We start from the raw sequence: 17,828 nt of genomic DNA on the forward strand, positions 1-17,828 counted from the left end.
CAGACAGGACTGAGCAACTGAACTGAACTGAACTTGCAGTACCCTGCTGACAATGGATGGAGAGAAGTGAAAAATAACAGTGAATGAAAAGGAGCGACACTAACAAAGAACATGTTAAAACAACAGTCACCACAAGAAGTGCCCCACTTCCATGTTTGCAGTGTGCTCATCCTCTTGTGGGCACCCTAGCCTGCAGTTTCTCACAATGAACCCTTCTAGCCTCAAGGAAGCTCACAGATACCCAGCGGGTTTGTAGACTGTAGTCAAGATCGTAAACACAAACAAGACCCTTAACTGCTCCCGGAAAGTGGCTTGAGACAGCTCTTCTGGAGGAGCAATGTCTTCCAAAGCTGCGCGGAAGCCTTGTTCTCAGAAGGAATGTGAGCATTTATGAGTAAATGTGTGCACACCTGCGTGCTAGGATGTTAGCAGGTATAGAACTTGGTTCGTGTCATAACTGTCATGGAAATTACCCACACAACCTCACTAGTGGCTTGAGGGGTGAAAGGAAGTGGGTGGGCAACATTCTAGGCCAGATCAACATGTGGTACATACAAGGAAAGATTTTTCTGGATGTAACTAGACTCAAACAGAACTTCTGCTCAAGTTCACCTCAGTCCTTGGTTGAGTATATTAAAGAGACTGTTGATTTTGGCAGCATCTCTGGGTCAGCCATACCTGTGGGGTCAGTGTGGGGCCTGGGACATGCCTATAACTCATCTCTGTGGCTATAACCAAAGTATCATATTATGCCCATTGGATCTTAGTTGGATTTGAAAATGGCTTCCAGAAGAGTGCATACAAACAGTTGCTTCATCATTTCTAATACTTTGTTGTGACATTGTCTCAGTGAGATATCTGGATGGTTTCTAACCACAGCACAACCTGGCCCACTGACTAAGACACATTTCTTAATCTTATTTTTTTGTTTGTCCTTTTTATAAAAGTAATCTTATGATTATTGTTGTTTTGTTATCTATTATTGTTACCTGTCTCACTTTCTTTGAGATACTTTTTAAAAATTGTTTTTCTCCTTGCATCCTTGTTTTCCTGCACTAGTATAGGAAGTATATACTCAGTTGCTATTCTTTCAGTGACTACTCAGAAATATTAAAATGCATAATTAAACTATAAAAATCTAGGGACATCCCTGGTGATCCAGTGGCTAATTCTCCAAGTTCCAAATAAAGGGGGCCTGGGTTCAATCTCTGGTCAGTGACCTAGATCCTGCTACTAAAGATCCTGCATGCTGCAAGTAACAGTCAGCACAGCCAAATAAATAAATAGACAGATTTTTAAAAATCTATATTTGTCAATATTTGAACAATATAAGAAACTTGGTATGTTTTCATTATAATAACTCCTCTCCCCTGCTTTACATCAAATTGTCACTGTATATTTAAATGCCATCTTGAATTATTAATTCCACAATTTAGACATTGTTTTAGTCAATAAATTATTTGTATTTATCCATATTTTTCAGAGAAGGCAATGGCACCCCACTCCAGTACTCTTGCCTGGAAAATCCCATGGACGACAGAGCCTGGTAGGCTGCAGTCCATGGGGTCGCGAAGAGTCAGACACAACTGAGTGACTTGACTTTCACTTTTCACCTTCATGCATTGGAGAAGGAAATGGCAACCCACTCCAGTGTTCGTGCCTGGAGAATCCCGGGGATGGCGGAGCCTGGTGGGCTGCCGTCTATGGGGTCGCACAGAGTTGGACATGACTGAAGCGACTTAGCAGCAGCAGCAGCAGCATCCATATTTTTAACATTTTTCTTGCTTTCTTTACAGCATTCCTTATTGCATCTCCTACCTCTTTTTCTGTTCTTAGTATACTGATAGTTTTTAATCATAAATATATGCTGAAATTTGTTAAATGCTTTTTCCATGTTAATTTATATGACCTTATGGTTTTTCTCTTTTTCAATGTTAACATGATGAATTACATTGATTTTTAAGTATTGAACCAACCTTACATTCCTGGAATAAGCCTCACTTGGCTGTGGTAGCTTATTTTCTTCATAAATTGCTAAATTCAATTTTCTAATATTATGTTCCTGAAGGACATTAGTCTATAGTGTTCTTTCTCTGTACTATCTTTGTCTACTTTTGGTATGAAGGTAAAGCTAGTAAATCCAGGAAAAAAAATGGATTAGAATAAAGTCTTTTTCTTTTATTTTCTGGAAGAAATTATAAATTTGGTGTTACTTCTTTAATGTTTGGAAGAAATCACCAGTGAAACCATCTGGTTTTGAAGATTTCTCTTTTGGGGGGAGGTTTTAACTTTGAATTCAATCATCTATTTTATCTTGAGTAAGTTTTGGCAGTTGGTGATTTTTGAAGACTTGGCCCATTTCATCTAAATTACTTAGGCATCTAGTGTTCTTTGTTGTATTCTTTTAACATCTTTAGAATCTTAGTCATTTTAACTGTGAACATCTCTCTTTTTTACCTGCTCCACCTACAGTCAAAGCCAAAGTGGGAAGTTAGCCTATCATCTCCCTCTGCCAGGTTGGATTTTTTTTTTCTAGTTATCACAAAAGGAGGTAGTCCTTTAGTGGCTTCTGACTGATAGAGGGTCACTCTCTCTGTTTTGTTTTGGTTTTTTTTTTGCCTTTTCCTTGCACATGTGACTTATTAAAACCCTTGCTAGAGGGAGGCCTGGAGTGCTGCAGTCCATGGGGTCACAGAGGCAGAAACAACTGAGCAACTGAACAACAAAGAGACTACATACAACCAGTAAATACAACCCAAGAACACACAACCTCACTTACCCTGTGGGTTCACATTTTCTTTTTTTTTTTTTTCTGGTCTCTGAAGAATTCTTTGATTTTCTTTCCACTCAGCCATGCATTAAAAGAGGTTTTTGTTTTATTTGTTTGTGATATTTTATCCAATATTTAAAGTTTATTGCTTTGAGAGGAGTTTCTCCAAAATTCTAAGTCACCATATTTCTAGGAATAATGATGAGGTAGCAATTTATGCACTGATTTGGACGAAAAAAAAATTTTAAGTTTGAAAATGTTAAACATAATTGAGGAAAATTTAGACAGTGATGTGATGAAGAATGTGATTTTTCCATATGTATTGAAGTATTTAAAACTGCATGTCCTGTGATGAAGCAATTCCCTTTATCAATATCTATACTAGAATAATTCCTGTAGAATTGAACAAGGATGTTTATGACAGTCTAGTGTGTAATAATGAAATTTGGAAAATACTGAAATGTTTACCATTAGTGGCAATGATTAAGTAAATTAAGGCACATATTTGTTGTGGAATATTCCAAATACCCTGACGTGGACAGCGCTTAAGAGTTCTGGTGAGCATCAACTGTGCAAGTAGGTGCTTAGCACAGACTGTGTGTTCATTAAATGTTAGCAATTGTTATTTTTTAAGATGTTCCCTGTCTTCTTCATCTTTCTGGTTGACAGAAATGGCGTTGAGTTTATGTCACATGGCTCACTGAATCAACTCATCAATCAATCACTCTCCCTGTCTCAAAAAAAGAAAACTGTCAGAGAACTATGGAACACAAAATGTAAAAAAAAAATTTTATGCACCATTTCATTTGTTCTCTTCATTAACTAATCAGTTAGCAAAACCCTTTAATCTTTGACTTTGAGAGAAAAAAAATATATATATATAATAATGTGTATATATTATATTTATATTATATATCAGATCAGATCAGATCAGTTGCTTAGTCGTGTTCGACTCTTTGCGACTCCATGAATCAAAGCACGCCAGGCCTCCCTGTCCATCACCAACTCCCGGAGTTCACTGAGACTCACCTCCATCGAGTCAGTGATGCCATCCAGCCATCTCATCCTCTGTCGTCCCCTTCTCCTCCTGCCCCCAATCCCTCCCAGCATCAGAGTCTTTTCCAATGAGTCAACTCTTCGCATGAGGTGGCCAAAGTACTGGAGTTTCAGCTTTAGCATCATTCCTTCCAAAGAAATCCCAGGGCTGATCTATGTATTATATATATATAATGTCTTTACAAAAAAAAAAAGTACCAATTAAGTCAACTGTCTGCCTACATCTAGCACCTTTTTTTTTTTTTTCCCACTAAAGTGTTTCCCCTTTAAGTGGTTAAGCAATAAAATAGCCTCAAACCTGACCCTGGATTAATAGACCTTCCCTTATAAATGATAAGCAATTAAGGTTTTGAGTTTTTTTTTTTTCCTTCCTACAGAACTTCTCTTTGAAACTCATTTAAGTGTATTTTTATCAATGCAAAGTTTATAAAGGATTTGGGGTGGGATGGAGGGAATGTGGGGCCTTAGTTCACACATGAGCACAAAGGTAAGATCCCCAAATTATAAGTCTTCAAGGGGGAAACAATTAAATCCTGGAATACCATGTTTCTTTACTCAGGTAGAATTCCAACAGATTGAAGTAGATGACCCAGTGTCATCTGCTATATATCCTTGTACATCCATTCTAACTCAACTTGAATGACTAGAAAATCCAAAATGCATCTTAGTAGAAATGTTTCCTGGTAGATTCAGTGTTAAGTATTACTTTAAGTAGAGTGTTCATATTGAGATTTCAGGTCCCACTAAAGACTATTTCACAGATCTACTATTTCATAGAAAAAAAGTTCAGTATATGCATGGTTCCTACAATTCCTTCCAAATTCTTAATTGGTAGTATCCATAATTGTGCATCCCAAATGAATACCACATTGTTCTTCATCCATTATCCCTGTCATATGGATTAGATGGAATAATCTTCTTTTACAACAAGAGGGAAAGTAGCAACTGTAGCAAGCAAGCAAACACACACACACACACACACACACACACACACAATTGTGGGAGGAGAGGAGACTATGTTGTTAAAACTCCAGGAAGAACTTACTCACAATGATGTCTATCTCATGAACTTCCTGAAGGAGCTAAGTTTTCCATGGTCCTCCCCAGTCTTCAAGAACATTACAAGTATGTAAAGTTTCTAATATTCTGCCAGTTTCAAAAGACAATTCACCAGAATCAATCAGCTCATTAAGAAAGCCTGGGCCAGGCCTGTGAGAGGTACAGGGAAGTATTTGGCATAATTTCTGCCATCATGTAAATTTTAAAAGGCCAGGACCAAAATATGCTCAAATGGCATGACTCAGATAACGAATAGCACAATTCCAGAAAAGAAGAAACAACAGACTGGTTCCGAATAGGAAAAGGAGTACGTCAAGGCTGTATATTGTCACCCTGCTTATTTAACTTATATGCAGAGTACATCATGAGAAATGCTGGAGTGGAAGAAACACAAGCTGAAATCAAGATTGCCGGGAGAAATATCAGTAACCTCAGATATGCAGATGACACCACCCTTATGGCAGAAAGGGAAGAGGAACTCAAAAGCCTCTTGATGAAAGTGAAAGAGGAGAGTGAAAAAGTTGGCTTAAAGCTCAACATTCAGAAAACGAAGATCATGGCATCTGGTCCCATCACTTCATGGCAAATAGATGGGGAAACAGTGGAAACAGTGTCAGACTTTATTTTTCTGGGCTCCAAAATCACTGCAGATGGTGAAAATTGCAGCCATGAAATTAAAAGACACTTACTCCTTGGAAGGAAAGTTATGACCAACCTAGATAGCATATTCAAAAGCAGAGATATTACTTTGCCAACAAAGGTCCATCTAGTTAAGGCTATGGTTTTTCCAGTGGTCACGTATGGATGTGAGAGTTGGACTGTGAAGAAAGCTGAGTGCCAAAGAATTGATGCTTTTGAACTGTGGTGGAGAAGACTCTTGAGAGTCCCTTGGACTGCAAGTTGATCCAACCAGTCCATTCTAAAGGAGATCAATCCTGGGTGTTCTTTGGAAGGAATGATGCCAAAGCTGAAACTCCAGTACTTTGGCCACCTCATGTGAAGAGTTGACTCATTGGAAAAGACTCTGATGCTGGGAGGGATTGGGGGCAGGAGGAAAAGGGGGCGACAGAGGATGAGATGGCTGGATGGCATCACCGACTCTATGGACGTGAGTCTCAGTGAACTCCGGGAGTTGGTGATGGACAGGGAGGCCTGGTGTGCTTTGATTCATGGGGTCGCAAAGAGTCGGACATGACTGAGTGACTGAACTGAACTGAACTGAAGCTGAAATTGTATGACAAGATTTTACTGAGAAAGTAGATCATAAGCCAAGTCTTAAAAAGTAAAATAAAAAGAAAGGATGTAGACACATGGTGTGGAGAAGAAGGAACAAGCCTGGTAGGGAAACATTTGTGACATTTTAAATGGTTTCCTACACTCCAGCCTTGCTTCCTTCCATCCATACTGCATATCACAGTCAGGCTGATTGTATCAGACATTAAGTGTGATTCCCCAGTACCCAACCCTTCCATCTCCTATCAAGGGCATTTATCCCGGCTCAAGGGTAGTAAAACTGACTGAAACAAAATTCTAGTAAATAAAGTCCCCAAATATTCTCCTTATTCTTAAAATCAAAAGGCCAAGATTTCTCTCTAATTGGACAGAATAAGCGGGTATGTAGCATGTTAAGAAAACCAGAGGGAACTAGCCTTAGGATGGCATTGATACTGAATGATTGATAGAACCCGGATCTCTGACAACTTTGCTAAGCCACCTAGTCAAACAACTCTGAACCCCACATGCCTCTGGACTTCTGGTTACCTGAGCTGCTCTACTCTGTTCTGTTTCATTTCCTTTATTCTATTCTATTCTACTCTTTTGTTTGTTTTCTAAAATCTAGTCAAAACCTAATTGACTTTATAATCCACACATGGATCATGACCCAGAGTTTAAAAAACACTGTACCACAGCTTTCAAACGTCCAAAAACATAAAAGAATGACTATATAACTGTGAATAATTATATATTTAACTGTGTGAAATATTATAGAACATTGTATTAAGCAATCAATATATTAAGATTTTAAAGGGACGTTACTTTTCTATATTTCCAAGTACAATCTGACGCTCTGAGAAGCTGCATGCTGCAGACCCTGTGTGGATGTTCACTCCCTGAAACCCTGCTTTCCAGACTTCTCTTTCCCAGAAAGAGAGACCAGGACTCTTCCTCTGTAGGAAGCACAGGCCAGTGGAACAAAGTCCAAGCTCCTTCTCTGACTTGACTAGCCCTTCAGGACCACGCCCTTCCTCATGGTATTCTAGGGACACTGGAAAACCAGACAGTAGAATTCAGACTTAAAGTTGTAGAGAAGAAAAGGCTGCTGAAAGTCACATGCATGGAAGTTGCCTGTTGAAATCAACACATGGATAAATTATTCATTGGCTTTAGACCATGAAATCAGGACTTTTGATAAATTTAGTTTATCAGAGAAAAAGGAGTGACTGACTTGAAAAGACAAAACTAAAGGAACAGGGAACATTTAAAAATAAATAAATAAAGCATCTAGATGATGCCAGTAGTGACCCAGGATTGAGAGGTGAGGGCGAGAACACAGGAAACACCTCGGTGGAGACTGTCACCTGGCATTCTGGGGCACTAATGCCCTAAAATGATTGGTTACACTAATACAACAGGCAAGGCCATCCTGGGATGTTCCTCCAGTAGATGGAGGCCTTCCAAGCCAAGTCAGATTAGGAATGAGAGGTAGATCTCAGTACATTTAAGCTGAAGAAGAGGAATTCTCCTAGGGGAAAAAAGTGTCGCCAGCTTTTAGATGGCTTTTAGAGCTGGATCCAGTTAGCAGATATTAATTACAGACAGATTACTATTCAATATTAGGAAGACATCCTTAATTATTTTAGTTATATTCAATCGAATGTGTGACCACTGAAAGAACAGAGTCCTCTGTCATGGAAGGTATTTAATGATGATGCTTACCTGGATTTATGTATCAGGAAAATGTTGAGGTGGAGACTAACGGCAAGCAACCAGAGAACAGGCACTGCATCAGTGACCCACAGTTCAGCAGAGGCCCCAGTATGTGGCTGGTAACCAAACACCTCTGGTTAAATGAAGTATGCCCAAGCCTTTTTTTCAACTGTTTATTGATTCTATGAAGTCTTGGGAGAGGACAGGAGTTGGGGGGAAAGCACAGCATACTTTTAGACAATAAATAATTGATACAGTTCTTTAGATAATCCTTTCAAATATTTCAAGGCCACATTTCCATTGAGCACATACAATGGCCGGTTCCACAGCCCATGACTTAGTATATTACCTGCTGTAACAAACAAGCACTACCATTTCAATTACTTGATGTGACAAAAGTTTATTTTTGCAGATATAGAGGCAATGCAGGTGATCGTGGTAAATAAGCCATTCTCCTTTACCTGGGGTTTAAGACACAAGCTTCTTCTATCTCACAGCTCTGCCTTCCTTTAAGGCCTTAGAGTCATTAGCATGGGAAAGGGCTTAAAAGGGCAGAAATGAAAAGATTTTATGAGCCAAGCTTAGACATGGCACATGTATTCTGCTCCCACTGCATGAAGAGTTTTCATTCACACCTAAATACAAGGGTGATGGAGCTATAGTGCATCTGGGATAAAGGTGGGCAGAAAACAGTGTTGGTGGACAGCTAGTAGTCTCCTCTGCTATAACCATGTGCATGCACAGATCACATAGAATCCCCACAGAGTGCCACCTGTGATAACAACTACTTTAAAGGTTAAATTCTTAAAAATCCATGTCCAAATCAAGCATCTAATCATAAGCCAATAAACTTTGCAATGATCCCACTAAAATATTCAGGAAACTGCCAAAGGCAGATCACAAGAGTTTATTTTCCAAGCAGGGTTGCTCATCTCTGTGTCAGCTGGCATTCTGAAGCCAATTACTACTCTTAATACTGTTTGCAAGTCTTCCTTTGAACGTTGAAAAGGATGGCACCTCAACCAGTACCTCAGATGATACTTTCTAGTTTTCAACTTCTCTTACTTAAAAGGTTCTTTAATACCTAGCCAATGGATCCCTCTTTCTGGCATCAAGCCAAACCATTTTGTTCATGTCTGTCAGCGGGCATGGGCTGCCATGCCAATAAAAAGAACAGCAAGATCAAACATGAGAAAGAATTAATGCCTTTGCATACCTGTCTCCTGGCTTTTCTGGTGTGGAGTGATGGACACATTCTTTCTCTGTGACATCTGAGCTACAGCCAGGACAACAATATCTTCAGCATTCTTGGGAAGTCAGCTGAGCCACCTACCTCTCACCCAGCACCCCATCAACTCGGGCCTAATAAAGCATTATTTTCTCTACACTAATGATCAGTTACACTTTTATTACTAATTTATCAACCACCTCTCCTTTATTAAGATGAGTTTTTGGCTTTGCTCTTTGTTTTGAAGTCTTTCTTCCATTTGATCTTCTGGGCCAGTATTTTTTATTCTTAACAACAAATGCCCTTCTTTCATGGAGCTACTGAATTTTTATATAAAAAACTTTGATTTATCATTCCAAAACGTCTGGTTTTGTATTTTTTTTTTTCTGTCCAAATCGTGATTGATTTGCCTCCTTCAGCTGCCTATTCTCAGAGTTCAGTTTATTGCCCCCTCTCTGGTGTCCCTTATAGATTTTCTTTATTTTTTAAAACAAATCTTATTGGAGTACTTTGAGCTTCCCCAGGGGCTCAGCCATAAAGAATCCATCTGCAATGCAGGACACGAGCGTTCCGTCTCTGAGTCAGGAAGATCTCCTGAAAAAGGAAATGGCAACCCACTCTGGTATTCTTGCCTGGGAAATCCCAGAGACAAAGGAGCCTGGTGGGCTACACTCTATGAGGTTCCAAAAGAGTCAGAAACGACTTAGCAACTAAGCAACAACATAGATGATTTACAATATTGTGTTAGTTTTTGCTGTACAGCAAACCGAATCATCTATACATACATATATATCCCTTTTCTCTTTGATTTCCTTTCCATTTAGGTCACCACAAAGCACTGAGTAGCCTTCCCTGTACTCATAGCAGGTTCTCATCAGTTATCTATTTCATACAAAGCAGTGTATATATGTCAATCCCAATCTCCCAATTCATCTCACCTCCCTTTTCCCCACTTGATGTCCAGACATTTGTTCTCTACATTTGTGTCTCTATTTCTGCTAGGCACAGAGGTTCATTTGTACCATTTTTCTAATTCCACATATATGCATTAATATACAATATTTGTTTTTCTCTTCTAACCTACTTCATTCTGTATGACAGTCTCTGGACTCAAGTCAGATTAATGGGAAACCTTGAGCAGTTGTGACCTCAGGCAGGTGCAGATTCCCGCTGATGAGGTGGCCAGCTTGTGTGAGGCACCAGGGAAAAAAAAAAAAAAAAAGCCTCTATTCCCCAGAGTATGCTCAGCAGAGAGAGAGCTGCCTTTACCCAGCCTCATGGGAAGACAAGAAGGCAGCACATGAGGCATCTCTTCCCGCAGTTCCAGAAGCCCAGAGGTCCTCATAGGATTACATGCAAGGGAGGCACAACTCAGACCTCTGGGGGCCATGGAATTCTACACCCTCACTCAGACATCCAGGATCCTACCCAGGCTGCAAAGTCCTGTACTTGCTCAGCCTCCTCTGACCCCTGGCAGAGCCCGAGGATCACAGCTTTCCTGTCTTGCTCACTTGCAAGTCCAGGAGCTGTGCACCTGAGACAGCCATTAGGTGATCTTGAGTAGACAGGAGGGCATCAGAAGTGCTCACTCATGGTCAGGTTCCCAGAACCTCCTCCATTAGATGCTATGTTCAGAATCTTAAAATTCTTTCTGATAAGGTATTCTTGTTCTCTTATCTCATTTAAGAGTGGCATTTGGCTGCAATTCAAATCTTTTAGCCAGGACTCTTGAGAACCAAGAGATAATTTTTCAGGATTGAGGAATGGAGGACAAAAGACCTTTTCTTCTGACAACTTGATTTTGTTTCAGGAATCTATAGGGCTTTCAGCTAGTCACTAGTGTTTCTCTGCCTCCACATCTCTGTCTCATGGAGCTGGTCTGAGAATACCAGCTGGCCAGGGCAAGTTAAGGGGAAATAGTTACAAGAAAGCCAATTATTATTGAGAACAGGAATCCCACAGGGATTGATAGTAATAACACTCCCTCACACTATTGTGCATTACCGTATGCCCGACCTTCTTTGAAGGAAGTATTTTCTACTAGGAATGCTATCAAATTATCACAAAAATCCCTAATCCCTAATCCACTTTGTTGATACAATAGCAAGGCTAAGAAACATTTCCAAGAAAGAAAATGTGAAATTCTCAACATCCTAAAATAAGTAGTAGGAGCTGCCCCTGCTCTTAATTTTTGTTACCAAGTATCTTCATTTGGACTATAAAGAAAGCTGAGCCCCAAAGAATTGATGCTTTTGAACTATGGTGTTGGAGAAGACTCTTGGGAGTCACTTGGACTGCAAGGAGATCCAACCAGTCAATCCTAAATGAAATCAGTCCTGAATATTCATTGGAAGGACTGATGCTGAAGCTGAAACTCCAATACTTTGGCTACCTCATGCGAAGAGCTGACTCATTGGAAAAGACTCTGATGCTGGGAGGGATTGGGGGCAGGAGGAGAAGGTGACATCAGAGGATGAGATGGCTGGATGACATCACTGACTCAATGGACATGAGTTTAAGTAAACTCTGGGAGTTGCTGATGCACAGGGAGGCCTGGTGTGCTGCAGTCTATGGGGTCACAAAGAGTCGGACATGACTGAGCGACTGAGCTGAACTGAATCTTCACTCAAGGCTTCCCAGGTAGTTCAGTGCTAAAGAATCCACCTGCCAATGTAGGCAAGGCAGGTTCGATCCCTGGGTTAAGAAGATCCCCTGGAGAAGGAAATGACAACCCACTCCAGTATTCTTGCCTGGGGAGTCCCATGGACCGAGGAACCTGGTGGGCTACAGTCCACAGGGTCGCAAAAAGTCAAATACAATTTAGCGACTAAACAGCAGCAGCAACAGCACACATCATCAGCAATCTTATTACCATTTCTTAATATGAAATATTAATTTCAAAAAAGAGGGACATGATCTCATAACTTCCAAAGTGGATATACACAAATTTTATGAAAAAATGTGAATATCCTACCACCAAGTGACATCACATCACAGGGAAGCTTTGCTTTCAGAAATCAATACACAATGGAGTATTACTCAGCCATTAAAAAGAATACATTTGAATCAGTTCTAATGAGGTGGATGAAACTGGAGCCTATTATACAGAGTGAAGTAAGCCAGAAGGAAAAACACCAATACAGTATACTAATGCATATATATGGAATTTAGAAAGATGGTAACGATAACCCTGTATACGAGATAGCAAAAGAGACACTGATGTATAGAACAGGCTTATGGACTCTGTGGGAGAGGGAGAGGGTGGGAAGATTTGGGAGAATGGCATTGAAACATGTGAAATGTCATGTATGAAATGAGATGCCAGTCCAGGTTCAATGCACGATGCTGGATGCTTGGGGCTGGTGCACTGGGACGACCCAGAGGGATGGTATGGGGAGGGAGGAAGGAGGAGGGTTCAGGATGGGGAACACATGAGAAATAAAGGAATAAAAAAAAAAAAGAAATCAATTGTTGCAGGGTATAGGGTGCCAAAAGTGTTTCCCTCCGGAAGAGAGGAACAGAAGTCGGAACTAGGTTCAAAGCTAGAGCCCAGTCCAGGTGGCCTGCTCATGTCCCTTCTGATTTCAAAGGGATTCCACCCATCAGGTGCCAGCTACCTCCTCCAACTCTGAACATGATAATGATCAAAGAAGCTACATGCTGTGATGGTGACAAACCACACAAATCCCGGGGGAGAGTAAAACACAAAAACTCTCATCATTCAGTCTTTTAGCAGAGCGTCCGATGCTTATCTTCTAAAGCCAGGCTGCTGATTCTGATTTCTAGTTCCACATTTTACTAACTTAATAATCTGGAGCAATTTATCTAAGTCTCCAACCCTCAATTTGCTCAGCAAAATGGGGATAGTAACAGCTGAAAGAGTCATGAAGGATTAAACAAGATGACACATGTAACTACTCAGAATAAATGAAGCTCATTAAATGCCAGATCTTATTAGTAAGCAATTACTATGTTCCAGGCATGTGTTAGTGCTGAGAATAAATGTTACCAGAGGTGGCCACATCAATCCCACCATCCCCATGCTTTTCTGCAGCTTGGCTTTGCCATTTCTGCCATCACAAAAATACTGCTCCCCTTGAATCAGGGCACTCTTGTGTCTTGCTTTAGCTCAAGTGTCACTGTATGACTTCCAGGCAAGGCCTTAAGAGACCTTGAACTTTCCATTTGTGCCCTCCTGGAAGCCAGCTATCATGTGACAAGGCTCCAGCTAGACTACTGAATCCTGACAGGCAGCTGGACAGAGAGAAGCCAAGGGAGGAGAATGAGATGCCCAGTTAACAGCAAAGGCCAAGGCCCTAGACATGGTGAGGCTGTGGAGTGGGGTGATTGTGGGGATATTCCAGCTCCAGCTGAGCCACCAAAGATGAGCCATATCCACCACCCTCATCCAAATTCCTAACCTTAAAATAGTGACCAGATTGCCATTTTAGGCCATTAAGTCCTGGAGTGGTTCGTGAAGCAGCATTAGATAATTGAATCATAAGACACAACCAAATCCATAGTGCAAACTATCAGAGACCCAGAAACCACTCCCAGATTGCGTAGAAAATGCTCTGATAGAGGTGTTAGGTCTATGCAACCTACTATGGGCACACAGCCAGGCCACAGTTCATTCAACCAGGCCAGAGTCAAAAAAGAAAAGCCTTGGGAGGTGGGAGAGGACCATCAAAGCTGCCTGAGTGGGCATGGCCATGGAGAAAATTTAAGGTCGTTCATCCTTTTCACAGAGAAGGCGATGGCACCCCACTCCAGTACTCTTGCCTGGAAAATCCCATGGATGGAGGAGCCTGGTAGGCTGCAGTCCATGGGGTCGCTAAGAGTCGGAGACAACTGAGTGACTTCACTTTCACTTTTCACTTTCCTGCATTGGAGAAGGAAAAACCCACTTCAGTGTTCTTACCTGGAGAATCCCAGGGATGGGGGAGCCTGGTGGGCTGCCGTCTATGGGGTCGCACAGAGTCAGACACGACTGAAGCGACTTAGCAGCAGCAGCATCCTTTTCAAGAAGGTATTTCACATCCCAGCAGGAGGAGCTGGCATGTCTAGATGCCTCAGAGGGAACGCATGTTCCTAGGCTGTTAAATCCTATAATGAGGCTTTCCTAATGAAAGGGACAGGTATAAGGTTCAGGGAAAGTTTCCATTGTCTCCTCCTTTGTATGTACTTTGTGCCTTCTGAACAGAAGATTGCAAGTTCCTTGAGAGCAGGTGTTCCCTTTACTTTCTTACTTTCTACCTCCAGATCCCAAGATTGTATTTCAAGATTTTCCTTTCAGATTCCCTGAAGTGGCACCAGCTGCTCCCACATTTGACAGTGGAGACAAAGAACTGGCAAACTTCGAGAGTCGATGGACTCAATTTCGTTTGTCGGGTAAGTCTGACCAATTTGACACCCTGTTCAGCTGGTTTACTTGTTTCATGTGCCCTTTTGTGGCAAAATCAGCAGGCTCAGTTTTGGAGGGTAAATCGCACCAGTGTGCACACCGGGAGCATTTTTTCCCCCTCAGTCTGAGTTCTTCCTCTATGGGACAAGTCAATTTGGTTGGGTACCCATTTGTAGACGAGAGATGTTGTTGGACTGTACCCTGAACTGGTTCATTGGGAACTAGTTCTCGTGGAGCAAGACCACCCTAGTTGGAATTAGCTCATTTGTAGGGTAAATTTACTTGAGTTTCTCTTACCTTGGTAGAGTAACAAGCAAATTTGGCCTTGGAATACAGAATGAAGCAGGGCAAAGGCTAATAGAGTTTTGCCAAGAGAACTCACTGGTCATAGCAAACCCCCTCTTCCAACAACATGAGAGAAGACTCTCCACATGGACATCACCAGATGGTCAACACCGAAATCAGATTCATTATATTCTTTGCAGCCAAAGATGGAGAAGCTCTATACAGTCAGCAAAAACAAGACCAGGAGCTGACTGTGGCTCAGATCATGAACTCCTTATTGTCAAATTCAGACTTAAATTGAAGAAAGTAGGGAAAACCACTAGACCATTCAGGTATGAGCTAAATCAAATTCCTTACAATTATACAGTCAAAGTGACAAATAGATTCAAGGAATTAAATCTGATAGACAGAGTGCCTGAAGAACTATGGAAGGAGGTTCATGACACTACAGGAAGCAGGGATCAAGACCATCCCCAAGAAAAAGAAATGCAAAAAAGCAAAATGGCTGTTGAGGAGGCCTTACAAATAGCTGTGAAAAGAAGAGAAGCAAAAAGCAAAGGAGAAAAGGAAAGATATAAGCATCTGAATGCAGAGTTCCATGGAATAGCAGGGAGAGTTAAGAAAGCCTTCCTCAGTGATCAATGCAAAGAAATAGAGGAAAACAACAGAATGGGAAAGACTAGAGATCTCTTCAAGAAAATTAGAGATACCAAGGGAATATTTCATGCAAAGATGGGCTCGATAAAAAACAGAAATGGTATGGACCTGACAGAAGCAGAAGATATTAAGAAGAGGCAGCAAGAATACACAGAAGAACTGTACAAAAAAGATCTTCATGACCCAGATAATCACGATGGTGTGATCACTCACCTAGGGCCAAACATCCTGGAATGTGAAGTCAAGTGGGCCTTAGAAAGCATCACTACGAACAAAGCTAGTGGAATCCTGAAAGATGATGCAATTAAATTGCTGCACTCAATATGCCATCAAATTTGGAAAACCCAGCAGTGACCACAGGACTGGAAAAGGTCAGTTTTCATTCCAATCCCTAAGAAAGGCAAAGCCAAAGAATGCACAAACGACCGCACAATTGCACTCGTTTCACAAGCTAGCAAAGTAATGCTCAAAATTCTCCAAGCCAGGCTTCAGCAATACGTGAACCGTGAACTTCCTGATGTTCAAGCTGGTTTTAGAAAAGGCAGAGGAACCAGAGATCAAATTGCCAACATCCGCTGGATCATCGAAAAATCAAGAGAGTTCCAGAAAAACATCTATTTCTGTTTTATTGACTATGCCAAAGCCTTTGACTGTGTGGCTCACAATAAACTGTGGAAAATTCTGAAAGAGATGGGAATACCAGACCACCTGACCTGCCTCTTGAGAAATCTGTATGCAGGTCAGGAAGCAACAGTTAGAACTGGACATGGAACAACAGACTGGTTCCAAATAGGAAAAGGAGTACGTCAAGGCTGTATATTGTCACCCTGTTCATTTAACTTATATGCAGAGTACATCATGAGAAACACTGGGCTGGAAGAAGCACAAGCTGGAATCAAGATTGCCAGGAGAAATATCAATAACCTCAGATATGCAGATGACACCACCCTTATGGCAGAAAGTGAAGAAGAACTAAAAAGCCTCTTGATGAAAGTGGAAGTGGAGAGTGAAAAAGTTGGCTTAAAGTTCAACATTCAGAAAACGAAGATCATGGCATCTGGTCCCATCACTTCATGGGAAATAGATGGGGAAACAGTGGAAATAGATGGGGAAACAGTGGAAATAGTGGCTGACTTTATTTTTCTGGGCTCTAAAATCACTGCAGATGGTGATTGTAGCCATGAACTTAAAAGATGCTTACTCCTTGGAAGGAAAGTTATGACCAACCTAGATAGCATATTCAAAAGCAGAGACATTACTTTGCCAACAAAGGTCCGTCTAGTCAAGGCTATGGTTTTTCCAGTGGTCATGTATGGATATGAGAGTTGGACTGTGAAGAAAGCTGAGTGCTGAAGAATTGATGCTTTTGAACAGCGGTGTTGGAGAAGACTCTTGAGAGTCCCTTGGACTGCAAGGAGATCCAACCAGTTCATCCTAAAGATCAGTCCTGGGTGTTCATTGGAAGGATTGATGCTGATGCTGAACTCTAATACTTTGGCCACCTCATGCGAAGAGTTGACTCATTGGAAAAGACTCTGATGCTGGGAGAGATTGGGGGCAGGAGGAGAAGGGGACGACAGAGGATGAGATGGCTGGATGGCATCACCGACTCAATGGACATGAGTTTGGGTAAATTCCAAGAGTTGGTGATGGACAGGGAGGCCTGGCGTGCTTCAATTCATGGGATCACAAAAGTCAGACACAACTGAGTGACTGAACTGAACTGAACTGAGGGTAAATTTATTTACCTGATTGAGAATGGGTCCAATTGTAACTGGTTCATTTGGTAGCTAGTTCTTGTGTGGGAGGATAGCCTAGTTGGAATTAGTTCATTTGTTTAATAGGGTAAGTGTATTTACCCTATCAGGGAATTGGATCGTCTGTATGCATCAATGCTGGAACCTGTTTATGTCATTTTTATTGAAAAATTTCTGCATCTTTTTTGTTTTGGTGTTATAAAGCTTGTAAGAATGGGAAATATTTCATCTATCCCCAAGGAAAGATCTTTGGGGTACATATTAGATATGCTAAGATCAGAAGAGCAATGATACCTGAATGGCTCACAATTAAACAATCTGGCAGTAGAAGCGCTTTACAAAGGAGAGGAACACTCTGATGATAATGAACATGTATGGCAGGAGGGGGAAAGTGAAGCAGGGGGCCTCCCTTGGACCTGGGGAGTCCAAATCTAACTTCCCCTATAGGAGCCCCGGAGACTGAAATGGCAATCCACTCCAGTATTCTTGCCTGCAGGATTTCATGGACAGAGGAGCCTGGTGGGCTACAGTCCATGGGATCTCAAAGAGTTGGACACAGTTGAGTGACTAATACTTACACCTCCAGATCCCACACTGCCAATTGCACATCCCAGCACAGTGCTTTGCTCCGGTAAAAGCTCAGTTAATATGGAGTGATGGTGCATTCATGAATTCTCATCCTTG

This window comes from Bos taurus, chromosome 8 (genome assembly GCF_002263795.3).
Source record: "Bos taurus isolate L1 Dominette 01449 registration number 42190680 breed Hereford chromosome 8, ARS-UCD2.0, whole genome shotgun sequence".
Classification (NCBI taxonomy): Eukaryota; Metazoa; Chordata; class Mammalia; order Artiodactyla; family Bovidae; genus Bos; species Bos taurus.